We start from the raw sequence: 25,884 nt of genomic DNA, 5'->3' as shown, positions 1-25,884 counted from the left end.
TATTGCAAAATAATGAATAAATACAACAAAATAGTTGCATAATAAAAGGATAAAAAATAATTCGAAAAGCTTTTATTCAGTGATATCATATAAGGTACTTTCTCCCTTCTTAACCACACGCTTCATGTTGCAAATGGATAGCACATGCGGCTAGCAATGCAGAGGTCTGGTGTTCGAATCCCGGCGAAGGTATTGCACATTTTTCATGTTACCTCACCGATACAACCTAATAACTTTACAAGCAAACTGATAATTTAATCATTTATTATAACAGCCTTGAGCACGATAATATAATACAGCTCATATCAAAAAAGAACATAAAACTATGTCCTGCAGCTCTGCGGGTACTGATAATTAAATACCAGTAATAATGAACACTAGCACGATATATTTAATATTTACTGCCAAAACTACATATCAAAATTAAATTCAAACTATTTCATGCAATTATCATTTATTGCATCAAACAGCTGCCTAATAATAATAACGTTAAATAAAGATGCAACAAAAGACAGGAAAAATGTTATTCAGAAAAGAGCATTATTCTGCAACGTTTGCTTTCAAAACATCTATAAGAAATACATTTTCCAGCAAGATGATCAAACTCAGGAAACAGTTTGCTCAGCGTTATGGCCAGGAACTGACAACAGCTGACAACAACAGCATTGCAATCATTGAAAAAACAAAATAACAAAATTAAATCCAGAAAACAAGTATTGGTTCACTTATTTACAAACCGAAATGAAAAATCGCCCAGTTACATACAACATATATTCCATTGTGACGACTCGCATCTGATTTTGACTTTCGATTCTATTCCAGAAGAGTAATAACCAGATCAGTAATTCCCCCTCAGCTGCTTTTGGAATTCTATAAAAATCATCCCCGGGCATCCACCAAGGCAAACAAATTACTGCAACTGTTATTGTTCGACTCTCTGGATTAGATCCAAGTTAAAAGCGAGTTCGGATAGAAAGTTGTTTAGTATCATAATGGACATACGACTAGTAATAGCCGATTTGTGAAGAATGTGCCATTTTTTCTTCTTCTTGTTCTTTTCTTTTCATACATGATCATAATGTAAGCTTAAGTGAATGCGGACTTCGGTTTGTTTTGGAGGAACGTGATAAGTGATAAATATGAAGGAATAAAAGATTAAAAGTGTTGGAGATATTTGTCGTAATTAGCGGTAATGATTTGATGGACGAGAATTGTTTACAATGGAGCTGGCAGTACGCCACTATTGATTAGACTTCAATATGGCTTTCTTTCTTCATTTTCCACTTTCTGTTTTGACTGTTCTTTGTCCAAATCTTTAGTAACGACAACATATTTCTTTCTCTCTTCTCACTTTAGGAGACAAAGTGGGGTAGCATGCATAAAATGTTCTAGAAAATATATATTTTGGTCTTTCATCGTACTTTATTTTTTTTTGTGAAACGTTAGAGAGGATTTGCCACATACACAGTGCGTCTATCAAGTTTTGTGGCTAATTTTTTTTTTTTTAATTATTCCCAGTTGATTTGCAAATAATATCTAAAGGCAATGATTAAAACATGCCTGAATGGTTTTCTTTAAATATCGTATCGTTTAACGGAATTTTTGCCTGAATTACTATAGCTAGTATTTGATGTTACAGGTTTAAAGGCTGAGAAATAAAGAGCTATAAAAAAACCAGTGTTGGTGTTCCACTTAAAACTCACAAGCAAATCTATAGCCATCTATATGAGCAGAAGAAAATTAACCATGACGCAGAAATCATTGGTTTTTAGAAGTCTCAAGTAAAAAACATGTTAATGTTTTTTGATTATAAGGATTCACAAGGAAGTTTTGCTTCCATGCTAAGCCAGCAGACTCTGTGTTCTACAAATGCACAAAATTCCATAGACAAACCATCGGGTTAGTTCTGGAAGTAATAAGTTTTACTGCTTCAGGATATTCATTCATGTGTCAGCTGCAAAATGATACAACTCAATAGAATTTCAAATGAAAATAAATCTTTGGGCGCTTTTTCTGAAGAAAAGATATAGCTATCAACAGCATTATAGGTTTCTGAAAGGTTAAAAAGCAATTCCTACACAAAACAAATACCTACGTCTTGTTTTTACAAAAATGTCGGGTCAGTTAATGTTTAATTATTACAAATTAAGTAAAAATAATCTATTAAAATAATTAATGTTTTTAAAGGAAGTTTTAAGGGGAAAAAACACAGCAATTAACTATTAGCATCAACACTTTCATTGCAAACTATTTTATTTACAGGTTTGATGATTTAAACAGGACAAAGCACATGATGCCCATCTGCCTGAATTTTATTCAAGTTCTGGACAACAATCCTATAGGTGATCGAGCCTGAAAGCTTTATTTCCATATTCCCCAGCCACTAACCTCTCAAGAGGAGTGCCGAAACGACAGATTTAAAGTACCCCAATGGTTATTATAACCATAAATGTCTATGCCTTACTCTGAATTTTATTCAAGTTCTGGACAACAATCCTATAGGTGATCGAGCCTGAAAGCTTTATTTCCATATTCCCCAGCCACTAACCTCTCAAGAGGAGTGCCGAAACGACAGATTTAAAGTACCCCAATGGTTATTATAACCATAAATGTCTATGCCTTACTCTGAATTTGCACTTGAATTCAAAGGCCACCTTGACGCCTGGATGGCTAAATTTAAAAGTCCTACGTTTTCAATGTGCTGTATCACTAAATTTAGCTTATTCCGGTAATATTTTACATTTTCTACACCAAGAAAGGGATAGAGAAATGTGATAGAAGAGAAACGATTCAAATTCTTAAAGACATTAACGAAACCGTAGACAATATTAGGAACTGTTCATTTCAGAGATTTGCTCATCACAGAGACTGATATTAAAACTGAAAAGTTATAAATAACTAATATAATGCAAATTACATTTTCATAGAACCCTACAAACACTGTATATGATTCATAAAAATCATTGCTACTTTTAAGCATACATTGTTCACTGAATTCTATTAAAACGCCTACTTCCAAAGCTCTTCAAACAAGTCATTAAGATTAATGCGATTATACATATCTATCTCGCAAACGTTTCTTCCTCTTATAACAAAGAGCATTTCCCGAATTACGAAAGACTGCCAACAACAAAAAAATTAAATAGGAGTGTGCTTTTGATTTCAGTAATTTGCATTCGCAAACGACCTCAAAAAGCAGCCGACAGTATTAACTTCCTCTTTGCATGAACCTAAAACCACATCACTGCGGACATTAATTTGCTTAATTTTATTCGTCGGGGGAAAAGTAGAAGACGAAGGTTACTTTTAATCACCGTAAGTGCGTCTGCATAGCGAATCATTTTCTAAATTGAAAGGTTTTTCGGACACAAAAAGAGCCCCAGCGTTGCTTTGTTTGGTGCTTCCCTTCTGAAGTGCCCATTTGCTAATAGCAAACGATTCGAACGCCGTGATGAACATTCTCCGAATGCAAGGAGATGGGAAAAATGCACGGTAAAGGGGGAGTATCCGGAATGGAGAAAACTTCTACACGCTTAGTGATTTTAAATAGTAATTCAAGTCATCGTGCCCATCGAATGTTTCAGGGGTGGGCTTCTCAGCTTGACGAACGTGATACCAGGAATTCCATTTGCCCTTCTGGTGCTGTTGAGAAAGGGAGAGACGGGAAAAAAAAGAAACAAGATTTTAAAAAAAGTAAAGAGCCAAAAAAAAAAAAAAAAAAAAAAAAAAAAAAGAGAAGTAAAGAAAAAAGAACTTCGTTAACAATATTCAGGTTGCTACACGTGGATTATTTTTTTAATAATTAGCCCTGAAAAACCTGTGCAGTTTCATAATTAAAAAAATCTGATGTGTACACCACATGACTTCCTTGTACGGAATATTAAATTATAAGCATTTTTTCTTGCATTTCATTTAAACTTATTGGATTAAATTAAATCTACTTAGCCGACAGCGCATATACCACAATAGAATAAATGCATTTTTTAAAATTCACTCTAGTATTTGTTTACCATAGCGACACTCTGGCGCTAGATTCACTTAACAGTATTAATAATTATATAACAGTTAACTTATATAATAATTATATAAAGGAAACTAAGTTAACTGTTATATAATCCAATAATTATATAACAGTTAACTTATATATTTCGTTCATATTATAACTCATAATGCACAAAATTTATATCATTTAAAGAATGGAATTATCTAATCGTTGCCACATGTTCTATTCAAATACTATAATAAAGCTAGAATGATGTATAAATGAAATTAAGCAAACAAAACAAAAAAGAAACAGTTTTTCACAGACGATTGAGTATTTCTCATTTAATTAATTCACTTCTCACTTCGCGAAAAGGCAAAAATACATAAAAACTCAAAATATCTATATTAAAAATTACGAAGTAAATCTTAAACACTTATTTCCTCGAAAAAATTCCAGAAAGAACTAAGCATTATTTAATTGGCAATAATAAATGAATGCGTTATCTTTGTTGTTACGAAGCTAAGTCTCTCTAGATTGGCAACAAATCCACTAGTCTCCTGTTTCAAATGTAAACATCAATGGCCGCCATCAAGAGAAGTATTAGGCTTAGCGGCACTTAAACAACTTTAAAATTGTTGATAATTCTAAAAATATTGCATAGAGATTTACTAAAGGCATAAAAACCTTAACCGGAAGACAAGAACAACATAATTCAATGATTTTTAAAGCAAAAAATGTACAATTTACAAACATATAAGAGTAAAGAAATTGAGATCACTGAGCCGAGTAACAGAGTGGATATATATATAAATATATTTATATACGTTTGGTGCGGCCGATTGCAACCAAAATACGAGGTGCACATCTACATGTTATAGCAGTCCTATATACAAAATTTCAACGTTCTGAGGCTACTCGTTTTTGAGTTATGCGAGATACGTACGTACGTTCGTACAGACGCCACGAAAAATTCTCTTCAGAATTAATTTTAAAGCAGTTTTATAATTTTTTTGAAGGAAAAGAGTATTTTATTCTGTCCTTACGTACAGATATCACGCAAAACCATCGTTAAATTGCATTCGATAGCGGTCAAAATGGATATTTTCGTTGAAATATGCTGCCTGAAACTTTTCGCGATTACAATACTTCCTTTTTACTTCGTGCAAGGAAGTAAAAAGAACGAGCAGCAAATACTGTAAGGCTTTCCTCGTTTTTTTTTTTTAGACCAAAGGGACAATTTACCCTGAAGGACTATTATTCTCTTTTGGCATTTTGCGTTGATTCACTATAAACGGCGAATCACTTTTTAAATTGTTGCCACCAAATATTATCGCCCTGTACTATAGTTAAAGAAATTAAATCACGAAGAATCTGCATGAATGTATGTATGTTTTTCGCATTGTGATAAAACAACGGTACATAGAGCCCTCCAGTTTTGAATAACGTACGTTTCCACTCGAATTTGGGCATCTGGGAGCACTAATTTGGAATTTGGAATTTGTTTTATTATCTATTTCATATTTGTAAAACGTTAAAGAGTTTTTAATTAATAAACTCAACGATTTCAAAGCGAGCAATAGCAACAGTCGACGGGGGGGGGGACATTTTTATCTCCAGCGCACGGAACTGTGTATCGGAAATTCATAAAATATGCTCATTTTAAAATTATTTTGCGACATTGCTATTGAACTGAATTTTGTGGTTTAAATGCAAAGAGCACGACAATAAATAAATAAACGTAACACACAAAACGTTAAAAAACGCCTCTTTGTACATAATTTAAAATCTGAACCCTTTCAGATTTCTTTTTGTCTTTTTATACCTAATTTGTTTTTAGTGTTTTTCTTCTTATTATTATATAAACTTATTATTGCACATTTTAAGGCGCTAAGCTTAATTTATTCTTTACATGTATTTGTTATTGTTATAAATTATTTTCTATCATTTTCTCTCATTCATTTTTTTTTTTTTTTTTTTTTTTTTTTGTCTTTTTATACCTAATTTGTTTTTAGTGTTTTGCTTCTTATTATTATATAAACTTATTATTGCACATTTTAAGGCGCTAAGCTTAATTTTTTCTTTACATGTATTTGTTATTGTTATAAATTATTTTCTATCATTAGCTTTTATATTACATTTCATTAGCTGGTATTTTTACTATCTCTGTTTAGTTACTTGTTTTATTTATTTATTATCTTGGACAGAAATAAACGTATCTTTTCCCTCTTTTCAGTTTTGTGTTTTGTATAAATAAGTGAAAATTTGGCCTCTCCTTAGCACATTTTTCTTTTATAAGATTATGTTCAGGTTAACTTTCTTATCAGTTAATTATCAGCTTTACAGTAATCCTTTCCAAAAGCATATTAAAACTTCTTAAATGGCTCCTTGTTATGACAATAAACTAAGGTTTTATCATCATGGTTAATTGAAAAATTGTCTTTTCTAACAAAAATCTTAACTAACTTTTCCAAGATATTCTCCTGTTTAAATTGAGAAACAAATTCAACCTTCTTCCGATTAAAAATAATAAAAGAAGAAGAAGGAGAAACTGAGAAAGAAGTACATATGACAAATTATTGCCTGGAAATTCCGTCAAATTAACTCATAGTTTGCAAAACAACAAATATTAAATTATAACAGCGATTCTGCCATATTTTCAAACAGTTCTTTTGGAATAAACTCAAATTGTCCTTTACAAAAGAGCTCACATTTCTCATTTGCAAAAATCACTTTCAAGTCACTGGCATTAATTCTACATTCTCAAAGAATATGTTGACAGCTATCTTATTTCATTAGAAAAAGATCGGAGTCTTCTGACTCGGCTTATACATTGACATTTTATTCTGTCCTTCGAAAAACTCAGAAACTGCTTTATACAAAGATATATAAACTGAATTAAAATTGCTTCTCCAAGACAATAAAAGCCAAATGAATGGAAAGAAATGGCATGCCAAGAAAAGTCATAAAAATGGTGGAATAAAGTCACGTAATATTTATTGCAGCAACATAAACACCAATATTAGGGGACGGTGGACTTTAAAAATTAGTTTTTTATGTTTTTGTGTTTTCAACAAGAAATTTTGTACATATACATATTATAAACATCAGTTTATAAAATACATGTGCAAAATTTCAATTTATTTTAAATAAAAAAATTTTTAAACAAATAATTTATTATTTTAATTAAAGATTTAAAATGCTCCTTGGGCAAAAATTTTTTATATTTTTTCTAATTTTATCTTTAACTTAGTTATAAAGACTTGAGAAAAGTTTTTGTGTATCCGTTACTGAATATAATGGATCAGAAATTTTTAAAAAGGGTTTTTGTGAACTCAAACCCAGTTTTGAAAAAATATCACCTTTTAAGCATTATTACAAGTTTAAATTTCTTAATAACGTCATACCCAAAATGCATACTTAGATCTACTGTAATATATAACAAGGTAGTTTCTTCCAAATATCATTCATTTTTAACTACAAATTAGAAGCATGGAGCATTTTCGAGACATACGTACTGCGAAAAAATTTGTTTTGAGAAAACCGAATTTAAAGTTTTTCTTCAAACTCACCTTTAATACATGGTCATGAGAAACAGAAAATTAACTTTAAATATGAATATGTAAACACTAGATTACATTTTAGTATCATTTAACTATTTTAATCCCATAATATTAAATATGAGAAAAATAAACATATCGCAAATTGGTACGTGATTCGGAGTTATAGGAAAACCAATTTATGCATTATATCCAATGAAACTTATGTTTTACCTTCATTTGTTGCATTTACATTATCTTTTAATGCTTTCCAATATGCTTTTCTGTTTTTTCCAAGCAGGTAAACTTCTCTTTTTGCTTTGGTACAAGCGATGTTGATCACGCCTTTTTGCAACGAGTAGGGAAAGCGAGTTTGGTTCCTCCTGTTCTGCGCGTATAGCATTTACATAACCAATCATTAATAGTTGTCAATACTGACATTTCTAACATTTTTTTAAAAATAAACCCTTCGTTTGGGAAAATATATAAATTATAACATCAGTAAATAACTGTTTAAATAAATTTTTTTACGTTTTCTCCAAAATTTAAAGGGCAAAGTTTACGTTGTTTACACATTTTAAATGCTTGTAACTTCTTTGAAAATTAGAATATTTGAACTCGTTTTTTTTTTTGCATACGATGAAGTTACGTATTCTTTTGAAAAACAAAAGTACTCAAACAACAGCATTTTTTCTTTTTTTGAGAAAATCAAATGTTAATACAGTAATGAATCAATGAAATAATAAATTACGAAACTAAAGCGATGTTAAAAACAGTGAAATTACAATAACATGCATTCTTAGAAGGTATTAATGTATATCAATCATGTATGTCAAATTGAGAGAAAATTATAAAATATGGCATTTAATTTTTAAAAAAATAATATGGACACTTAAATGTGAAATTAATTTATCTTCGAACTTTAGGCTAAAGAATACAGACTAGTTTCACTTAACTGGAATTTTTATTTTATTAACTTTTTGTGATGATTAGCGTACACACTTTCCAATTAACATAATGAAATCTAAAACAATGCTATTGATAATCCTACAGAATAATTTATCTTACGTAGGAATAAATATAACTTCAAAATTATGTGAATGAAAAATTAAGCGAAGGATGACATCGAAAATGATTTTTCCCATCTTCATATCTTTCCGCACTCTTCCCATCTTCCTCTTCATGATTTTCCCTCCCTCCTCCTCCTCCTACCTCATCTTCTCCCTATTCAATAACTGCCAAGGACTGTGCGCCCAAACGACAGTCCCAAATGGGGTGGGAAAGACGACCCTGCAAAGGAGGGTGCTTTTAACATGCCATTTGTCTCGCCCTTGATCGACTGTGGACGACAGGCCCACGTCTGATGACGTCAGCGTCAACCTAATACTCAGTGTTCCATAATATTCTCTTCCCCCCCTTCGATTTACTTAATCGTTTAGTATGTCCGTATAGTGGGCTATCTGAGTAAAAGAGAGGTTAAAAGGAATAAAAAAATACTATGTAATAAAAAAAACGAAAAAAAAAGACTGTTTGCAGACGAGATTTTTGCATTGTGAAAGAGCAGATGGTACACTTATCCATCTCGTGAAATGTTCTCTTTTCTCTTGATGCATTCTATTCCAAGTTATAAAAGTAATGACTGGCAGAAGCTAAGTTTTATGGTATATGCAAGGGCTTAAAGCAAAGCCTGTATCGCGACCCAGCAGCGAATCAGCTGATAATTTTTGGCGAGTCACGAAATGTTTTGTTACCTTTTTTTAAAATTAAAAAAAAAAAAAAATGTCGTATAATTTCCATTATATTTATCATTTATAATCACTGTTAGTTTTCAATAAACTATTAAAGAATCTAGCATAATATCCGAAATGAATACTTGTTGTCCTGTGCAGGACAATTTTATTTATTTACCTTTTTTCAACAAGTCAAGCAGTGTTCGACTCCCAGTGAGGTTACTGCATATTTTCCCGTTTTCCCGTCTCCTTCTTCAAAAGAAGCGTAATGACTTTACAATGTCGCCCGAACTAAAAGGTGGTGGACCTTTCAGTCACCACCAGGATTTGGCGAATTGATCCACTCGTTCATAATCCCCTTTTAAAAAATGTAGTACATAAAGTTCGCATACCTTCGTGGTGTAATTGGAAGCATACTCGACCAGTAATCGACAGCTCCAGAATTCGACTTCCGACGAGGGCAATGCACATTTTTCACGTCTGCTGCATCAAAAACTCTAATGACTCTACAACATTGCAAAAGCTCAGTCTCAGCTCAACAAAAGCTCAGTCATTTTGTACAATCGTTAAGTTATGCTATCACCTGTGTTAATTATTCGTATTAACCTGACTGAAACTGTTATTATCATATAATTCTATGACCATTACATCCAGTGTAAAATGCTTAATATCTAGGCAGTCTAGCAAATAGCTAACTCTCACTGCTGCTGTCGTTTGACGTAGCATAAGATCTTCAATTCATCCATCATTTTGAAACAAAGCATTCTCAATTTGCTGAGTTCAAAGGTAATATACGTGCATCTTAATTATATATGCATATGTGCGTGTATATAAATTTTAAAAGAGTTAAAATAGATATTTGAAAGTTTACTTTATTCTCAATGTATTCAAATGCAACAGTACTCTGAAAATGGCGTGTTCGAAAAGGAGCCATTTTTATTTTTTATGAAGACTAAACCGATCATAGAAAATATGCTGTCCGAAATTGCTTATCTCCAGTTAGTTCAGATAAGGAGATTCTACGTTTCTACTTTATTTACTTACTATTCTGCCTTCTACGTAAATTAATTACCACACCAATTTGCAACACCGGAAAAGATTCGAACGGGAGCTTTCATCCAGAAAACTATTGAGGGAATACCAACCATATTTTTTAGCGCCTCTATGACAAATATTTGTTGGCGCATCAGATGCGGTTAGCTAACAATTCTGGTAATATAATTCGTGGAAGAGAATGCCTTGATGAATGTGGACAGACATTGGCAGCCAAAATAATAAGTTGATCCACTATATCCTTTTAAGGCCAAATTGCAATGTCCAAGACGCCAACCTTAACCAATTCTTTATCTTCCAACCCACCCACCTTTAGGATCTGATGAGCCTTGGGGCAATGACATTATCGGAATTGAGGACTGGGTAAGTTCCCGATTGGCTAGCGGTCTTGTCACTTAAGATCCTATATAAAACGAGTCTGTTTTCTCTCACTGGTTTTATCATTTGTGCTTCATTGCTGCACATATGTATTTGGCTATATGTATGTAATAAAAGAAACCACATTTAAGATATTTTTATTTTGCAAGCTAATCATCTTGAGTCAAAATAATACGTAAAATATTTTTATCTTTGGTACTTTTCAAATAACCAATATTAAAATCAATTAGTTACATGTAGACTTTCTCTCGGGTTAGAATGTTGAAAATATTTTTGTTAATCAAATTTTGTGAGATTAGATTGAAAGCAACACATTTTTGTTGATCGAATTTTGTGAAATTAGAATGTTAAAAACAGTAAATAGAATCATATTTATTGAAAATGTTAAAAACAGTAAATAGAATCATATTTATTAATAATGTAGGGTTTATATTTATTTTAACTAACATTTATTTCAAGTTTAAGCTACCTTTCCTGTCAAGCCTTTACTTTCCCCTAGAATTGCAAATGCCAGAGTATGTAAATCGTAGTAGAACGCGCAGAGTATTCAAATTTTAGCAGAAGTAAGTTGAGTTTAAATAGAAGGGAAACGAGATTGTGAGTGTGCTTCTCGAATCGCGAGCGTGAAGGTTGCTAGGTAGAAATTTAAGAACCGCGCGTTTCGGCCTGTGTGCCTATTTCGGCAGTTCGTTGAATCTTCAACTGCTTAATCAGTAAGCTTGCTGAATCTCAGCTGTATCTTAGAACGCGGTTAAGTTAGTTACGATATTAGAGCCTCGTAGGTAGTGATCTCGTTATTTATTCATCCTGTCATTTATTTTTAGTTTCACATTTCTGTTTTGTTGAACCGCCGGGTCGGCGTAGTTTGTGAGCGTCAAGTGAACGCAGCTATTATTTCTAAAGTGGAATAAAAAGGGATTTAAACCCTTCTTACGAGTTTGTGTAATTTACAGTTCATAGCAGTCACTACCACTGTTGCTGACAAGTTGGGTCCTCGCAACACTATAATAGTATAAAACGTAGCACTTACAGAAGCTGTTCATTCATTTTTAGACGATTTTGCTTTGCTATAAAATCCTCGTCTGCCTGCTTGGAAATTCTTTTTTTAATTGCAAATATGTTTTTGAAGATATAAATAGTCGTCTGCTACTTGGTAGCTTTGTTTTCTGCAAAATAGGGCTTTCAAAGAAAAAATCTGCTTGAAGAATTACCACTGTTCACTAACCTTAATCAAAAACAGGCAAAAATTATAACTAATAATTATTTAATATCATGAAACGTAAAGCAAGCAATGGATATTATGAAATTTACTACTTATTGTAATATTTTTTTATAATTTGAACTAAACCCTAAATACATAAAATTTAAAGAAATGAAATGTGGTGAACTTTAAATTATACATTAACTTATGAATACCATACAAATAACAATTTATTTCTCATGCTTTTATGCTCAAGTGTTAGAAACGATTATAAAGGAACTATTTTCGAGTCAAATTTAAGCAATTCAAATATATATATATATATGAACACAATCTTTATCCCCTCAATGTTTTAAGAACTGTAGCATTTAAAGAAGCTTTAAAAGTCTCCTTTAAGAATGTAAAGCGCTAAGGTATTTACATTCTTTCTTAGTTAAAAAAAAACTATCCTCTGTTTTATAACTCGAATCTTAATTTTAGTTGACCGAATTTTGTGAAATTAGATTGAAAACAACACATTTTTGTTAATCGAATTTTGTGAAATTAGATGAAAAAAAAACATATTTTTGTTAATCGAATTTTGTGTGATTAGATTGAAAGCAACACATTTTTGTTGATCGAATTTTGTGAAATTAGATTGAAAACAACAATTTTCGTTAATAGAATTTTGCGAAATTAGACTGAAAACAACACATGTTTGTTAATCGAATTTTGTGAAACTAGATTGAAAACAACACATATCACACACATCCTGCTAATTGCCTTGATTTTGGATAATTAACAGGATAGTTATAGTTCATGTATTATGATTTAATTTCTAAACTTTTAGCATAATAATAGCAAATATTATGCTAAAATAATAATAGTATATAATAAAATAATATACAATAACCATTAAAAATAATATTGCGACTTCTGTAATAATTAAAATTAATGTTTTTAGAACTTTACACAAATATTTCTTCAGCTACCTACTAATGTTCTTTTTTACAGACGACATTTTGTGCTTAGTGAGTTATTTATTATTTTTTATAACCTCTGCTTATTTATACAAATTCCCTTTTAAAACGGAAATTGTTTAACCCTATCGCCTTGTGTTATCTGAAAATTCAGTAAAATTAAAAATTAACTTTTATTTCGAATATAACAAAATAAAACTATTCAACTAAATAAAACATGAAACGTTTAAGTTGGCACAGAAAATTATTTTCATACTTAAAAAGAAAAGGAAAAAAAAATTAAACAACAGCGCTCCTAAGCCTGACGGGAAAAACGTGAAACTGCAAAAAATATAATATAGTTTGTATTGTTAATACTTTTATTTTATGGAGAACACAGCATTGAAATGTGCAAAGCTTCTCGATAATCGCAAATTGCACTACCTTTAAATGCTTTTTCCTCCCTCAGCACATATGTTTATTCAGTCTTCACCACACCGGAAAGGGTCTTGAACCACTGATTCTCTTAATCCACAGCGATTTGATGGCCGGGGACAAGGGATAGCTGAGCTTCTTGTTGAATCCAGAAACGTTCTCCGAGGTCCAACCAACCCATCACAGATTCCCTCCTCATTTGAGGAAGAATTTATGGCACAGCGTCCCAAACTTTGAGCCCTCTTCATCTTGAGACGCACGGAGAAGCAGCCCAAGTCCCCTTAAAATATCGGAAGAGGATTTTCTTGAGTGAAGAGAGAAAGAAAAAAAGCGGGAAGAATTTCTTTGTTCTTTACGGCTGATGGAAGTGATCTGAAATGATTAAAGAGGCTTCTTCTGCTAAGCTGGAGAGAGAGAGAAAGACTTAATCCTATTGATAATGATTCGCTAAATTCTTCATTATCCCCTCTTCGGAATATTAAGCATATCAGAACTCGACAGAGCAAGAAATTCTTTTCTGACCCATAATGAAAAAAATCATTTTGGCGACTTGGCGACATTTTTCTTACTAAGAGGCAACAAATTTGCTTAGAATAATAGAGACGATTTCTTTTACAACAGAAAAGTCCAGGTTTAAAGTCAGGGCTGATTTTAAATCTTTTAAAAGTACTCTTTAAGATACAGTACTTTAGTTAATGAACCGCTCCGGACTACAATAAAATTCGTTTAAATCGGATTATTTGTCAAATCGGTAGACACTAAAATAGAGACGTAAATGTGTAAAAAAACAACAAAATCTTACACCCATTTCAGTGAAATATTAAAAAAAAAAAAAAAAAAAAAAAAAAAAAAATCAGTTAACAGAATAAATAAAAGTTACTTTATATTCAAAATCTGACTCAGGAATTTTAAAATAAACGTTTTTCGATTAAGGCGTTGGGAAAGAAAGATGTTTAAAATTAATTTATGACCAGAAGTTTGAGATCTACTTGTATAAGATAAGTAATTAAATTAAATGATTTCATACTAGATGCATAGTGAAACACCTTTTTTAGAAACATATTTTTAAAATACTAATAAAAATTACTTTATATGCAAAGTATGACTGTCAAATTTTTAAAATAAATAGCTTTCAGATTAAAAGAAATGTGATATCAAAATTCAACTATTTATTACTATCAGTTGCTTAAGATCTGAAAACTCAGCTTTCCGTTTAAACTTTCAGTAAGAATATTTTTGGAATCACTAGACTCAAGACAAGTAGTAACGTCCGCGAAAGTTATATGTGATCAACACAGGGTCAACTCTTTTGAGTGATTAGATTTGTTTTATTTATTTATTTTTATTATTTTGAAGCAAGAGACGTGAAGAATGTGTAGTGTCCTTGCCGGAACATGAACCCTGGACCTCTCGGATACTCGTCGAGTGCACAGCCAATTACACCACGAAGGCATGTGAAAAAAGGGAGAAAATATCTTACATATCCCCCCCTTTTGAAACGCGACTGGGGATTAAGAGACCCAAACTCCAAGACGGTGTCGAATTAGTGTCCACTTCCTTTTTAGGTCAGGCCCCACTCGCCGGGACTCGAATTCTGGACTTCCCGAATGCCCGTCGAGTATGCTTCCAGTTAGAAAACGAAGGCATACGGAAAGGAAGCAGAAAGTACCTTATATTCGTAAATCTTGCTTCATCATCATTACTTGGTACCACGAAGGTTAATAAATCCGCATTTACATAATGTGATATGAATACACTATGAACAATGAAATTCAAACCATCCTTTCACAACATCTTCTTCATAGTGCTTTTCTGACAGCTTGTAAATTATGTTCGATTACTGCGTACGAATAATAATTTAGCTTGCTAAAATCAGTTGCTGGCAGTGTCTGATGTTGCCACTTTATCTCACGAATAATAAATAAAATTCGGAATAAATACAGAATAAATACAGTTTCATTTAAACATATAAACCAAAATGCTTTAGGTATAAGAAACAAACACTTGCATTTAAGTTTTGAGTATATCTCTTCATTTCAGCTGTTTATTGCATTTAAAATTAACAAATACGAATACTTTTTACTACTGTACCAGAAACGAATTTTTAATCAAACTATCAACCCCAGTACTGGGGATTTGACTTTTCTTTGCTACTTTGACTACTATAGACTTTTGAATTATTCACATATGATAACGCAAATTACGTAGAAACAAATTCAGAATTTCCATCTACAAATTCCGACATAAGGAATAAAATAAGCATAGCATTAGATTACGATTTCTAACACACCATGTCACAATAAAGCGAATGCTATAGAAAATTTTAACTTCTTAATATAAATTTTTAGTTTAAAAAACTTAATTACTTCAAAATAGCCAAATAAAATTACAGAAATACGCAAAATTCATATGTTTATTTTGCATTCGGAAAAAAAAAGCATTTATTTTTTTAAATTTACTTACGTGTTTTAAGAAGAATAGAATTTCATCTGCAGCTGCAAGTCACAGTGATTAACCTAAAATACATAAAATATATATTTTAGTTAATTAATTAAATCAATTCTAATATAAAAATATTTAAAACTAGACCATTATTCTAATCTAGATTGCATCTACTTTAAGAAAATGGAGAACTACAATAAAATTCCCTCATAAGCCAAATGGCGTAAAATGAAGGCGTAATTACACCGAAACAATTGTTAAGTGTTCTTAAGACTCCAGAAATAAACTATCGAATCATATGGGCAAAACAAAGCATGAAACTTAAAACAGCATTCAAAAGAAAAATGTTACAAACATCCCAATTAAGAAAGTAACATATGTGATACTTCCGCGATTGAGAACCGATCAAACACTTGTGATGCTTAAAGGTAGTGTCTGGGACCATGGTGCATTAAGTTAAGTCGTCGGAGATTCACCAGTGAGAGATGCCATTGCCGAATTTTAGGTCGAGAAATTTGTGTTTCGACCACAAAAATTGATTGAACTCGATATGCCTCAGTTTTTCTTGGAATTGTTTGTTCTGACAACATTTAGCAGATGGAGTCAAACGGAGTAAAATAAAACAAAGTACGCAGACAAATTTAAGATTTTTTGCATGTGCCGCGGCCAGACGGTATAGAGGTTAAGGGAGCCTGCAGCAATACCTAAGGGCCCGGTTCAACTACATGTACTATAATAACGTTTCAGAAACTTTAAACACTTTTCAGCCTGCATGACTTGACAAATCGTTTACAATATGTATGCGTCTATACAAGCATACCTATGTGAAAGCCCATACTACTTTTATATACATTCATTCAGATGAGTTTTGTAAGTGCATCACAGATTTTGCTCCTTTGAATAAAATTTTGGCATTATGCATCTTTTAAGAGAAAAATAACAATTTCACTTCGATCCAAGAGTGCGGAGAGGTGGAGATTTCAATACAGACTGAAAAATATTTTTATGCAATGTTGTCGAAAACGTAATATCTGGTTTCCGATTGGTCTTTATGCCCATGGCTGTTCTAAATCTTACATTTTAAAATTGCAATCAAAATTCAATGTACATTTTATGTATTATAAATTAGCGTCTATACAAGCATACCTATGTGAAAGCCCATACTACTTTTATATACATTCATTATATACATTCAGTTTTGTAAGTGCATCACAGAATTTGCTCCTTTGAATAAAATTTTGGCATTATGCATCTTTTAAGAGAAAAATAACAATTTCACTTCGATCCAAGAGTGCGGAGAGGTGGAGATTTCAATACAGACTGAAAAATATTTTTATGCAATGTTGTCAAAAACGTAATATCTGGTTTCCGATTGGTCTTTATGCCCATAGCTGTTCTAAATCTTACATTTTAAAATTGCAATCAAAATTCAATGTACATTTTATGTATTTTAAATTAGAAAGTCTTTTTTTGAATGAAAAGTGAACTACAAAAATACTTAGGTTGTATACAAAAGAGAAGTATATCAATTTTAATTATAATTTTTAATTTGGTAAGTTTTAAATTTTAAGCCTTTTTAATATCGGTTATATTTTCCGTTAGCCAACATCATATTCTTTTCATCAGCAATACCCTTTTCAAGCCAATATCAGTCTAAAACAAAAATTTAAGATTTATCTATAGATTGGGCTTAGTTATTAATAATATTGAACGTGAATCCAAATTTGAATTTTAGTTAAAATTAAACTGAGTAGATACCACGTAGAAATAAACTTCGATATGTGTTATGCTAAAAACATGCTGAATTTTAATATTATTACTTAGCAGTACTTATTTGATGTTCTTACATTACTTATATTAGTGTAAATCATGTATTCAGAAACAAATTCATGACTTTAATTTCAACTGAATTCTATGAAACCGAGAAAATTGCTTAACTGTAATAATCTGTGCATGATAAATGTGTTTTGTAACTCTTCAAGTAAATAAAAGTATTTGAAAAAAAAGGCCATAAGCTTTATTTCCTTAAATACTGATATTGAGTGAGCACTGATATTTGTCTAGAGTTTCTTAAATTAAGATGTGATCGTAAAAATAATAGCAACACTGTGTGTAAAATTACGATTTTCTCTCTATATATGCTAAAAATATTTTATAAAATTCCCTTGAAATAAAAATTTGAATTAAAAAATATTGATTACATTTTAGTGAGACAGAAAAATAGTCACAAATTTATTTGCAAAATTCATAGATATATTACGAAACGAATTTACTGCCTTAGACCACTCTTCCACATTTCTTACGAAAAAGCAAATTTACAGAGTAACTGGAAAATAATTGTTGCTTATTTTAGCGATTAATGGTTCTCTCTTGCATTAAAGAATATATGTTATTAAATTTGTAGCTGGCCTTTGAAAATATTCATTAATACTATCTTTACGAATTTAACACGCACAGGCAAGGAGGATTTTTATTCTCACCTAATTAAAACATAATGCATATTTTAGGGAACAGAATATGCTATGTATAAATAATAAATATAGAAATATAGCCTCTACATATAATAAAAAAAAGTCTGTCTGTGTGTGTCTTTCGTTCGTGCTGCGCGTTAATAAATCAGGGCTACGAAATTTGGTACATAAGTGCATCTAGACAAGATCCAGTGTACGTCGAAGCGAATTTTTCAAAATTCGAATCAATTTTTTTTAATTTTGTCTTTTTTGATGAAATTGCATCATTTTGAATAGTCTCATTCTTTTGGAAATGTTGTTTCGGCAACAGTTTTTCATTCATTTGCTTTGTATACTGGACTGCTGACTGTTGAAAATCAGTACTGTTGCTACTTGGAAAAATGAGGGGGATAATTCTGTGCAGCTTTTAAATGTAATGTTTCTTTCGGATACTGCACGTTTGTTGAGAGCAGGCAATCGGAAGTTGGTTAATTTATTTATCAGGATAATTAATATTTGTATTAAGGGATATTGCTTATTTCATTGTAATTTCTTTTATATGTAATTCATTTTTACTGAAATCTGAGTCTTTTTTTTTTTTTTGATAAAGTTGTTCTGCAGAGTAAAATTCTGTGCAGTTTTGAAATTTAATGTTTGGTTTCCTTTAGGCATTTTAACGGTACATTTAAAAGCCAAACGAAATCTGGCTGCGTAGCCTTCGGCTAGTATAATAATATAAAAAGTTTAGGATAATATGAAATTAAGGATAATATAAAACTCTAGAGTTTAAAGAACTCTTACATTCGCAAAGTTGAAACCAGTATCACAAAATTCATGTTTTGAGAAATTTTATAGCTGGAAATACATTTCTAATATCAACGTTTAAGGAAATAAATTCTGTACTTATCTTTTCGAGCACCATGTTTATTACAGTATAATTACTACTGAAAAGTTTTTGGAAAAAGGTTTGAAAATCGAGATATTATATCTTTAAATAAAAATCAAGTCAAAGGACGCTTAAAAGTTAAAGTACTTGCGTACCATGACATTCATAAAAAAATTGATTTTCACTTAAAAAATAATGATAAGCTGAGAAAATAAACCAATTTTTAAACAAAAATCTCTGGAAAAGCATCGTACTTTTCAATAACTTGCACTTTCGAACTTAAGAAATGTAAACATTTCTATGAAAAAAAAGTTAAATCTTGAATGAGACGACTTCAGTCGAGTAGTTAGTACTCCTGAACCATCTCAAGCCCCATACGTTTATCATAAGCATGCCTGCTGCGGTGCCCCGATCTTCTGATTTCCCAGAATAGCTGAAGCAGTCGCATTTTATCCAACAAATTCAGTATGAAGATTTACCACCCTTCGTCGAAGAAAATGAAAAAAGATGAAAGAAGAAAAAGGAAAAACAGAATAAAATGGTTTAGAGTTCTAAAGGGCTGCTTCTGGCTTCCCCTTCAACTGATGTCCTGATCTAACCCACGCGGAATGCTGGCGCGTGACATGCTTTATCTGAACCCCTCGCAATCCCATTTCCTGGTGGCTTCCCTGACATATCTGCTTGGATGAACATCCTGCAAAAATGGCGAATTACGAAGAAGAATGGGGGGTGGATGACACAGAAGAGAAAAGAGGATGGAAGATAGAAACATATAAGTAAAGGATTGAGATGAAAGAAATCATCAAAGAGGACACACACACACACACACACACACACAAAAAAAAAAAAAAAAAAAAAAAAAAAAAGATCTTCAGAGCACGCAAATAGCCTTGTAAATGCGACGTCTGAGGACAAAGGAAAACCGTTTTTTACAACTTTAGGGTCGGTGTTTTGTCAGTGTGATCCAAGAAATTCAATTCAGAAAGTATTTTTTTACTGCAATTAGCTTCGTTTAATCATACCGTATGTACTTCTCATCTTTAAATTATTATTAATTGACCATTTTACTTTCTCATGTTTACATTATTATAAAGTGATGTGTCACATCTAGCTGAATGCAGAATTCATCTTAATATGTGTAAGAATTCGTCAAACAACATTCAAGTAGGATCGAGACGATCTCGGGTATATTGTTTTCTACGAAAGATATAACGCAAACAACATTTTCTTCTATTCCCTAGTTTAGTATTTCTCAACCTCTTTACCTTCACGGTAACCGTGAAATAATTTTCATCTATCAGGGAATTCCTCGGTAAACATACATATAATAAGTCCATTCATTACAAATTCTCACATAAGCCTAAGTGATAGCTCACAGAATACTGGAATTCCAAAGAACCTAGTCAGGAAGATGCTTCTCTAGGCTAAAAGGATAAAAAGCAAAAAACACTGAAAAATGACTTCATGAAAGAATTAAAACAAAAGCAATTATATCGCTTTGAGTGTAGGGACTATAAAAAAATGCTCTTAAATAGTGTCATTTAAAACATAAAATCCAGTCTTAAATCCACACTATTTTCCGACCAAAATGGCACTCAGCGTAAATTTCCGACATTTGCGCTTAAGGGAGGCGTATTTTTTACGCAAGTCTTTCTGTGGTAGCGTAACACCTTTATCGCTTGGCAGAAAATCCTTTTTAAAATATTAGAAAACCATCCTCTCTTTTTTTTCCATTTCTAAGCGGCTTAGCAAAAACAAAGGCACCACAGCTGCACCAAATCGATCCATTACTAGGCTTATAAAGTTAAAAAATAAATCAGTTCTAGCGTTCGGAAATGGGTACGATATATTGAAGTAACAGTATCTTAATGATTCTAATAAATCTTCCAACAGATGTCGCTCTCGACGCACTACGTAATTGAATGATCTTTTATAACGCGTGGCCTATTCTACGTCAAATTTATCAACACAGGACCCAGTAGAAATAAAATCGCCTGCACAAGTAATGTTGCCACCCGTAAAACAATTAAAATAAATATTTAGTGTGCGAACCGTGTTCTTCCGTTGGCGGCGCTTTTGTTTGTACTTTTTTATTATACTTTTCTTTCGGGGCAACATTCATTTTTATTCTTTTACTCAAACGATATTTCAGTTCATTCTTTCTTTTCAATAGTTCGATTTTTGGTTTTATTCAGATGCATTTTTCTCTGGTTGGCTTAGATTTAACGGATGTTGGAAAACTGCAGAAGCACTCTTTTTCTCTTCTTCAAAAAAAGAGAAATATTTAAAAAGCATGAACAGGTAAAGGTGAATTATTTGCCATAGGTAATTTTTTTCTTTTTCTGTTCTCATTTTTAGGCCTTCTTTTCACCTCGTTATCCTTCCTCGCTTTTCTTTTATTCTAGCGTTTATCTTCTTTGAAGATATTAGCTCTAAAATGGTTCGAAATTAAAGCCATTAAAGGTTGACGCTCATATTATGCCATCTGTTTAGCTCTTCAGCGATTTTCACAGTGTCCTTTAAGAGAAGAAAAAGATTGTTAAGGGGTGATATAAATATTTCAAATTTATTACCGATACTAAAAGTTGATCATTCTGTATTTTATAGCATAATAAAACTGACGATTAGAACACTAAAATATTCTACCCATGTTCCCTTTATAAACAACCCGGCTTGATATAAAATGTATCAGCATGAGGTTTTCTTTCTTGTTCTAAACAACATTTAAATTATTCAAATAAAATGAAATCTTGCATAATTTAGATACATTAAGGCACTGTTTCGTGAAATAATTTTAAAATTATATCCTCAACAGATACTTTTAAGCATCTTCTGGTGATATATTTTAAAAATTATTTCAGATACTTTTAAGTATTCTTTGAACTAATAAAGTATTTCTAACCCCTTTCCCACAATACAATTTTGGTAGAAAACGATTTTTTAATACAGAATACTTTATACAGCAGCTGCAAGTACGCAGTACTTAAAAATAAAAATGTATTTAAAAAAATAAAAGATGGTAAATTTAGAATAAAAAGATATTTTGCATAATATTTTAATTATTGAATTCGAAGAATACTTGACTTATTTACCACAGTAATTAAAATGCAAAAATTTCTTAAAAATAAGAGATTATTCATTTAAACCTACCTCTTATGATTTTCTGTTTATGTGAATTCTGATATTGTGAATTCTCTCTCAGACGACCATCGATCGTTCCAATCGAATTTTATCTGTGGAGGTGGTCTTCTTAGAGAGTTAATGCTAAGTACTAATGTTCTTAGAAATACTGATCATTTTCGGATGTGTTCGTCTTAGGGAAGTGATCGCCACAATACTTGATTTAATGAATTAAAAAAAATTACTTAAGAAAATTTATTATCACTTCAGTATGCAAATTTCATTAATATAAAGAAAGAATATAAGGAAAATGTAGCACCTAGCTGCTAAGTCAAGATAAGAAAAAAACTTATTGTATGGTATATGTTTCGTAATTCGCAGTTTTTGTCCATAATAATTAGGTTAGCAGTTAGAAGATATCTCCAAATCTTTGCTAAAAATACCATACATTATTGCTAATCTTCAGTTCTGTTAATGATGAAGTTGTTCACAGTAGTACTGGAATAAAAAGCGGATATAGTGCAATAAATATTTTACTGCTATCTGATATGAAGTATTTAAAGCAAAATTTCATGAATGAACTTTCTTATAAACAAGATTTACACATACATAAACAAATGAAAGATAAGTTTGACAAATGCCAAAAAAAAAATGAAATTGAGTTGCAGCATTTAATTTGAATGAAACCAAATTGTATGGTTAAATCCCTTGCACACGGGAACTTCAAGAAAGTGTAAATTTACAACTTACCATAAAACAATTTAAAATTATACCTTTTGGCAACAGGCTAATTCTCTATTAATTCATTTCATATTACATGGGGAATTTTCCAAATCGAATCCTTTTGAAAAGAAACCTCTCATGGCCAACCCTACATGAAAGCCAATAATACATCACATATGCGGCAAGCCTTCATTATAACCAATATTTTACCGCTCAAAGGCGGATGGATATATCTGGACTTTTATCCCCCTAACAAGCCGCTAAAACTACTCAATTTAACAGCTTACTCAAAACCGAAAGTTAGTTTTTTCTTCTGTTATCTGGAAACTAAATGGCATCAGTGGCAGCAATATGCTTCCCAAAACATCTACGTCTAATTAATATGAGGGCAAAATTAATAATCGTCCTGAGACTGAGGAGGCTGTTAATGCCCTATATCTTTACGTAAAGATGGCAAGGGTGACTAATGGTGCCACAATGCTATTAATCTTTACACCAGCGCTGGGAAGCAAGATAGAGACGCCAGAGAGCGAAACCTTTTCCTTTTTTGAAGTCTTTAAGCTTGATTAATAATTTTTCCATCGGATATTTCCTTCCCCTTATTCCTTAAATACCTGAGAGATGAAGGATTTTAGGCAACAAATGGAAATATTTGGGCAAGGGGGGGGTCATTTTTTAGTTTGTTTGTTTCGGAAACATGAGAAAGCTGGGCGTTGAAGAACTGGTGCTTCGGAACCAATTTGAAGATTATCGTACCTTTGTTTTTATTGTTTAACCCTACGGGAGAGGATGATACATAACTTGAGCTCAAAGAAAACAAAGAATAATAAAACTGTTAAACTAAGAAAAGAATGTTAGCAGAATCCATCAAGAATGGATGGCAATTTGAAATTCTGATGATATTCTGTGGCAGATTATTGTGATTGCAGAAGTACAGTCACAATAAATCTGGCAGTACCAAAGTACAGGTAAGAAACTGCTGAAGGAAAATGTCTTTATTAGCACATTTCTATGAAGTTTATTTCTTAAAGTTATATGTTGCTCCTGTCATGTGTTGCGAAATAACAATAAGCTATGATATTCTATGGCTCCAAGAAAAACAAAACTATGTTGTGACTACAGTTCAATAATTTTGTGCAAATTTGAATAAAGAGAATGAAATCACTTGGAAAATAAGCAAAGAAAAACTGTTACAACGGCAAAAAAATGAGCTATTATATTACTTAAATAAGTCTTCAAAATGGCTGTTTCATCAAAACTAGTGCCAGGGAAAATGCTGGTTTTGAACTGTTTAACGCATGGAAAACAATACGAAAGTTGAAATAGGATTGAACACCCTATATTTTGATTCACATGAGGCAAAGATGCGGATGACAAATTTTCCAGTGCATACACAGAAACAACGTTAAGAGGTCAGGGTTAACTTGCCAACCTGCATTGTCAGAGCCATTTCGAGAATTTTTTACTATCTCACCCCGATGAATTGTTTTTACGGAAATAAAGAGAGAAGGAAAGAGTTAATACAGCACTGTATATGATTTTAAAAAATCATAAACTTCAAAAAGTATCGTATTGTAGTAAAAGTATTCAAAGTATCGTAATAGTCGTCAGATCCATCACTTCATAATTCAAGGGGCTTGAAAGAAGATCAAATATAATTTCAAGACCTTACATGCAGTAACTGGAACAAATATCTAAACCTGCTAAGAAAATTTCAAACATTTCTCGTTATTTTAGAAAACGGAAAATTGAGAAAATGGTTTAACGACCAGTTAACTGTGGCGCTCTCGATTAAGAGTGTGCACCGTTTTGTGTCACCAGAATCGAGCCATGACGAATATCTTCATCAATCACAGAGTAAGTTGCGCTGGTAAGATATTGGATGAAAAAAGATGGGTTTATTTTATAAAATTGAAAACTTTATTACTAATATTTACTTATTTGGTTAACATAAGGATATATTACATACATATTAAACTGAAAACGCAATAAATTAAATTTAATATTATACATATGAAAGTAAGAATTTAAATTCCTGCTACGGAGTGATATTCAGCGAAACAGGATACTATACGCAATGGGACTTTGCAAATTGAACACCAGTAACGCGATTCCTTCCTGATCTTACGTTTGTAGCAATGCGAGCACCTTCGGGTAGGGTTGGTTTTTTTCGATGTTCCGGGTATATAATCCGGAACATGATTCCCGCCTAATTGGCTTATATTAGGTCTAAATGGCCGAGTTTGTGTCATTTCTTTCTTTCAATTGGATACGTTTCAAAAGTGTCTTCAATAAATTTGAGCAAATGTTGATACACGATAATGTTCCATTATTTATTTTTATATATAATATGAATGTATTCAGACACCTAATGCCTAAGAAATGGAAAAATATCTTTTTATAGTATTTTTTGAGTCGTTTTCTTGTTAAGGAATACGCTATGATAATTCCATCGCTCATATCCACTTCACCCATTTTTTCATTTTTTTATTATAATCAATCACTAACTCCGGTTTCTTTGTCATTATTTTTCTTTTCTCTGTTTCTATTACGTTGTCATTATGTATAATACTTATTAAATAAACCTCCCTCTTATCTTTGCAATTCATAAACATAATATATGCAAGACGAGTATACTCGTCAATACACAAAATCGTGTCGCTTCACCATAGCGAGTATACTCGTCAATCACAGTTAACTGGTTAAAATTTAAAGCAGAAATAAAAATTATTAAAATAATGTTCAAAGATTAAAGTTTCCTTGTTCAGAGAAAATGATCGTTGATTAGAGGAATTTTCAAGATGTGATATTAATTAACAAGAATGCGTTATGGGATTAGCATTCTCTTGATGAAAGACAGTTGGATATATGTATTGGAGAAAAGCATCTGAAAGGCTTTGAAATGTTATGACGTTTCATTTTCTTTGCAAGCATAGTATGCACGAAACGCCGTTATGACTTGATAGCGAATTGTGACTATATCCTGTAAGTACCATAGAGACAGGGG

General features: G+C 31.7%; 1 protein-coding gene and 1 long non-coding RNA gene across 3 annotated transcripts in view; one reads left to right on the top strand and one right to left on the bottom strand.

The window, feature by feature from the left end:
• Positions 1-25,884, top strand: part of LOC146999071 (uncharacterized) — a 501,133-nt gene that overhangs the window by 40,387 nt on the left and 434,862 nt on the right. The window lies entirely within an intron of this gene.
• Positions 1-25,884, bottom strand: part of LOC118188260 (irregular chiasm C-roughest protein-like) — an 824,083-nt gene that overhangs the window by 615,013 nt on the left and 183,186 nt on the right. For both annotated transcript variants that reach the window (XM_085814197.1, XM_085814196.1), the window contains exon 2: positions 15,720-15,772. The gene's annotated coding sequence lies outside the window, so the exon portion shown is untranslated. The remainder of the gene's footprint in view (positions 1-15,719; positions 15,773-25,884) is intronic.

Source organism: Stegodyphus dumicola, chromosome 1, assembly GCF_044657685.1.
Source record: "Stegodyphus dumicola isolate Sdum_Otavi_A_Nest chromosome 1, ASM4465768v1".
Lineage (NCBI taxonomy): Eukaryota > Metazoa > Arthropoda > Arachnida > Araneae > Eresidae > Stegodyphus > Stegodyphus dumicola.
The sequence above is the reverse complement of the archived record's forward strand: the minus strand, read 5'-3'. Positions and strand labels throughout refer to the sequence as shown.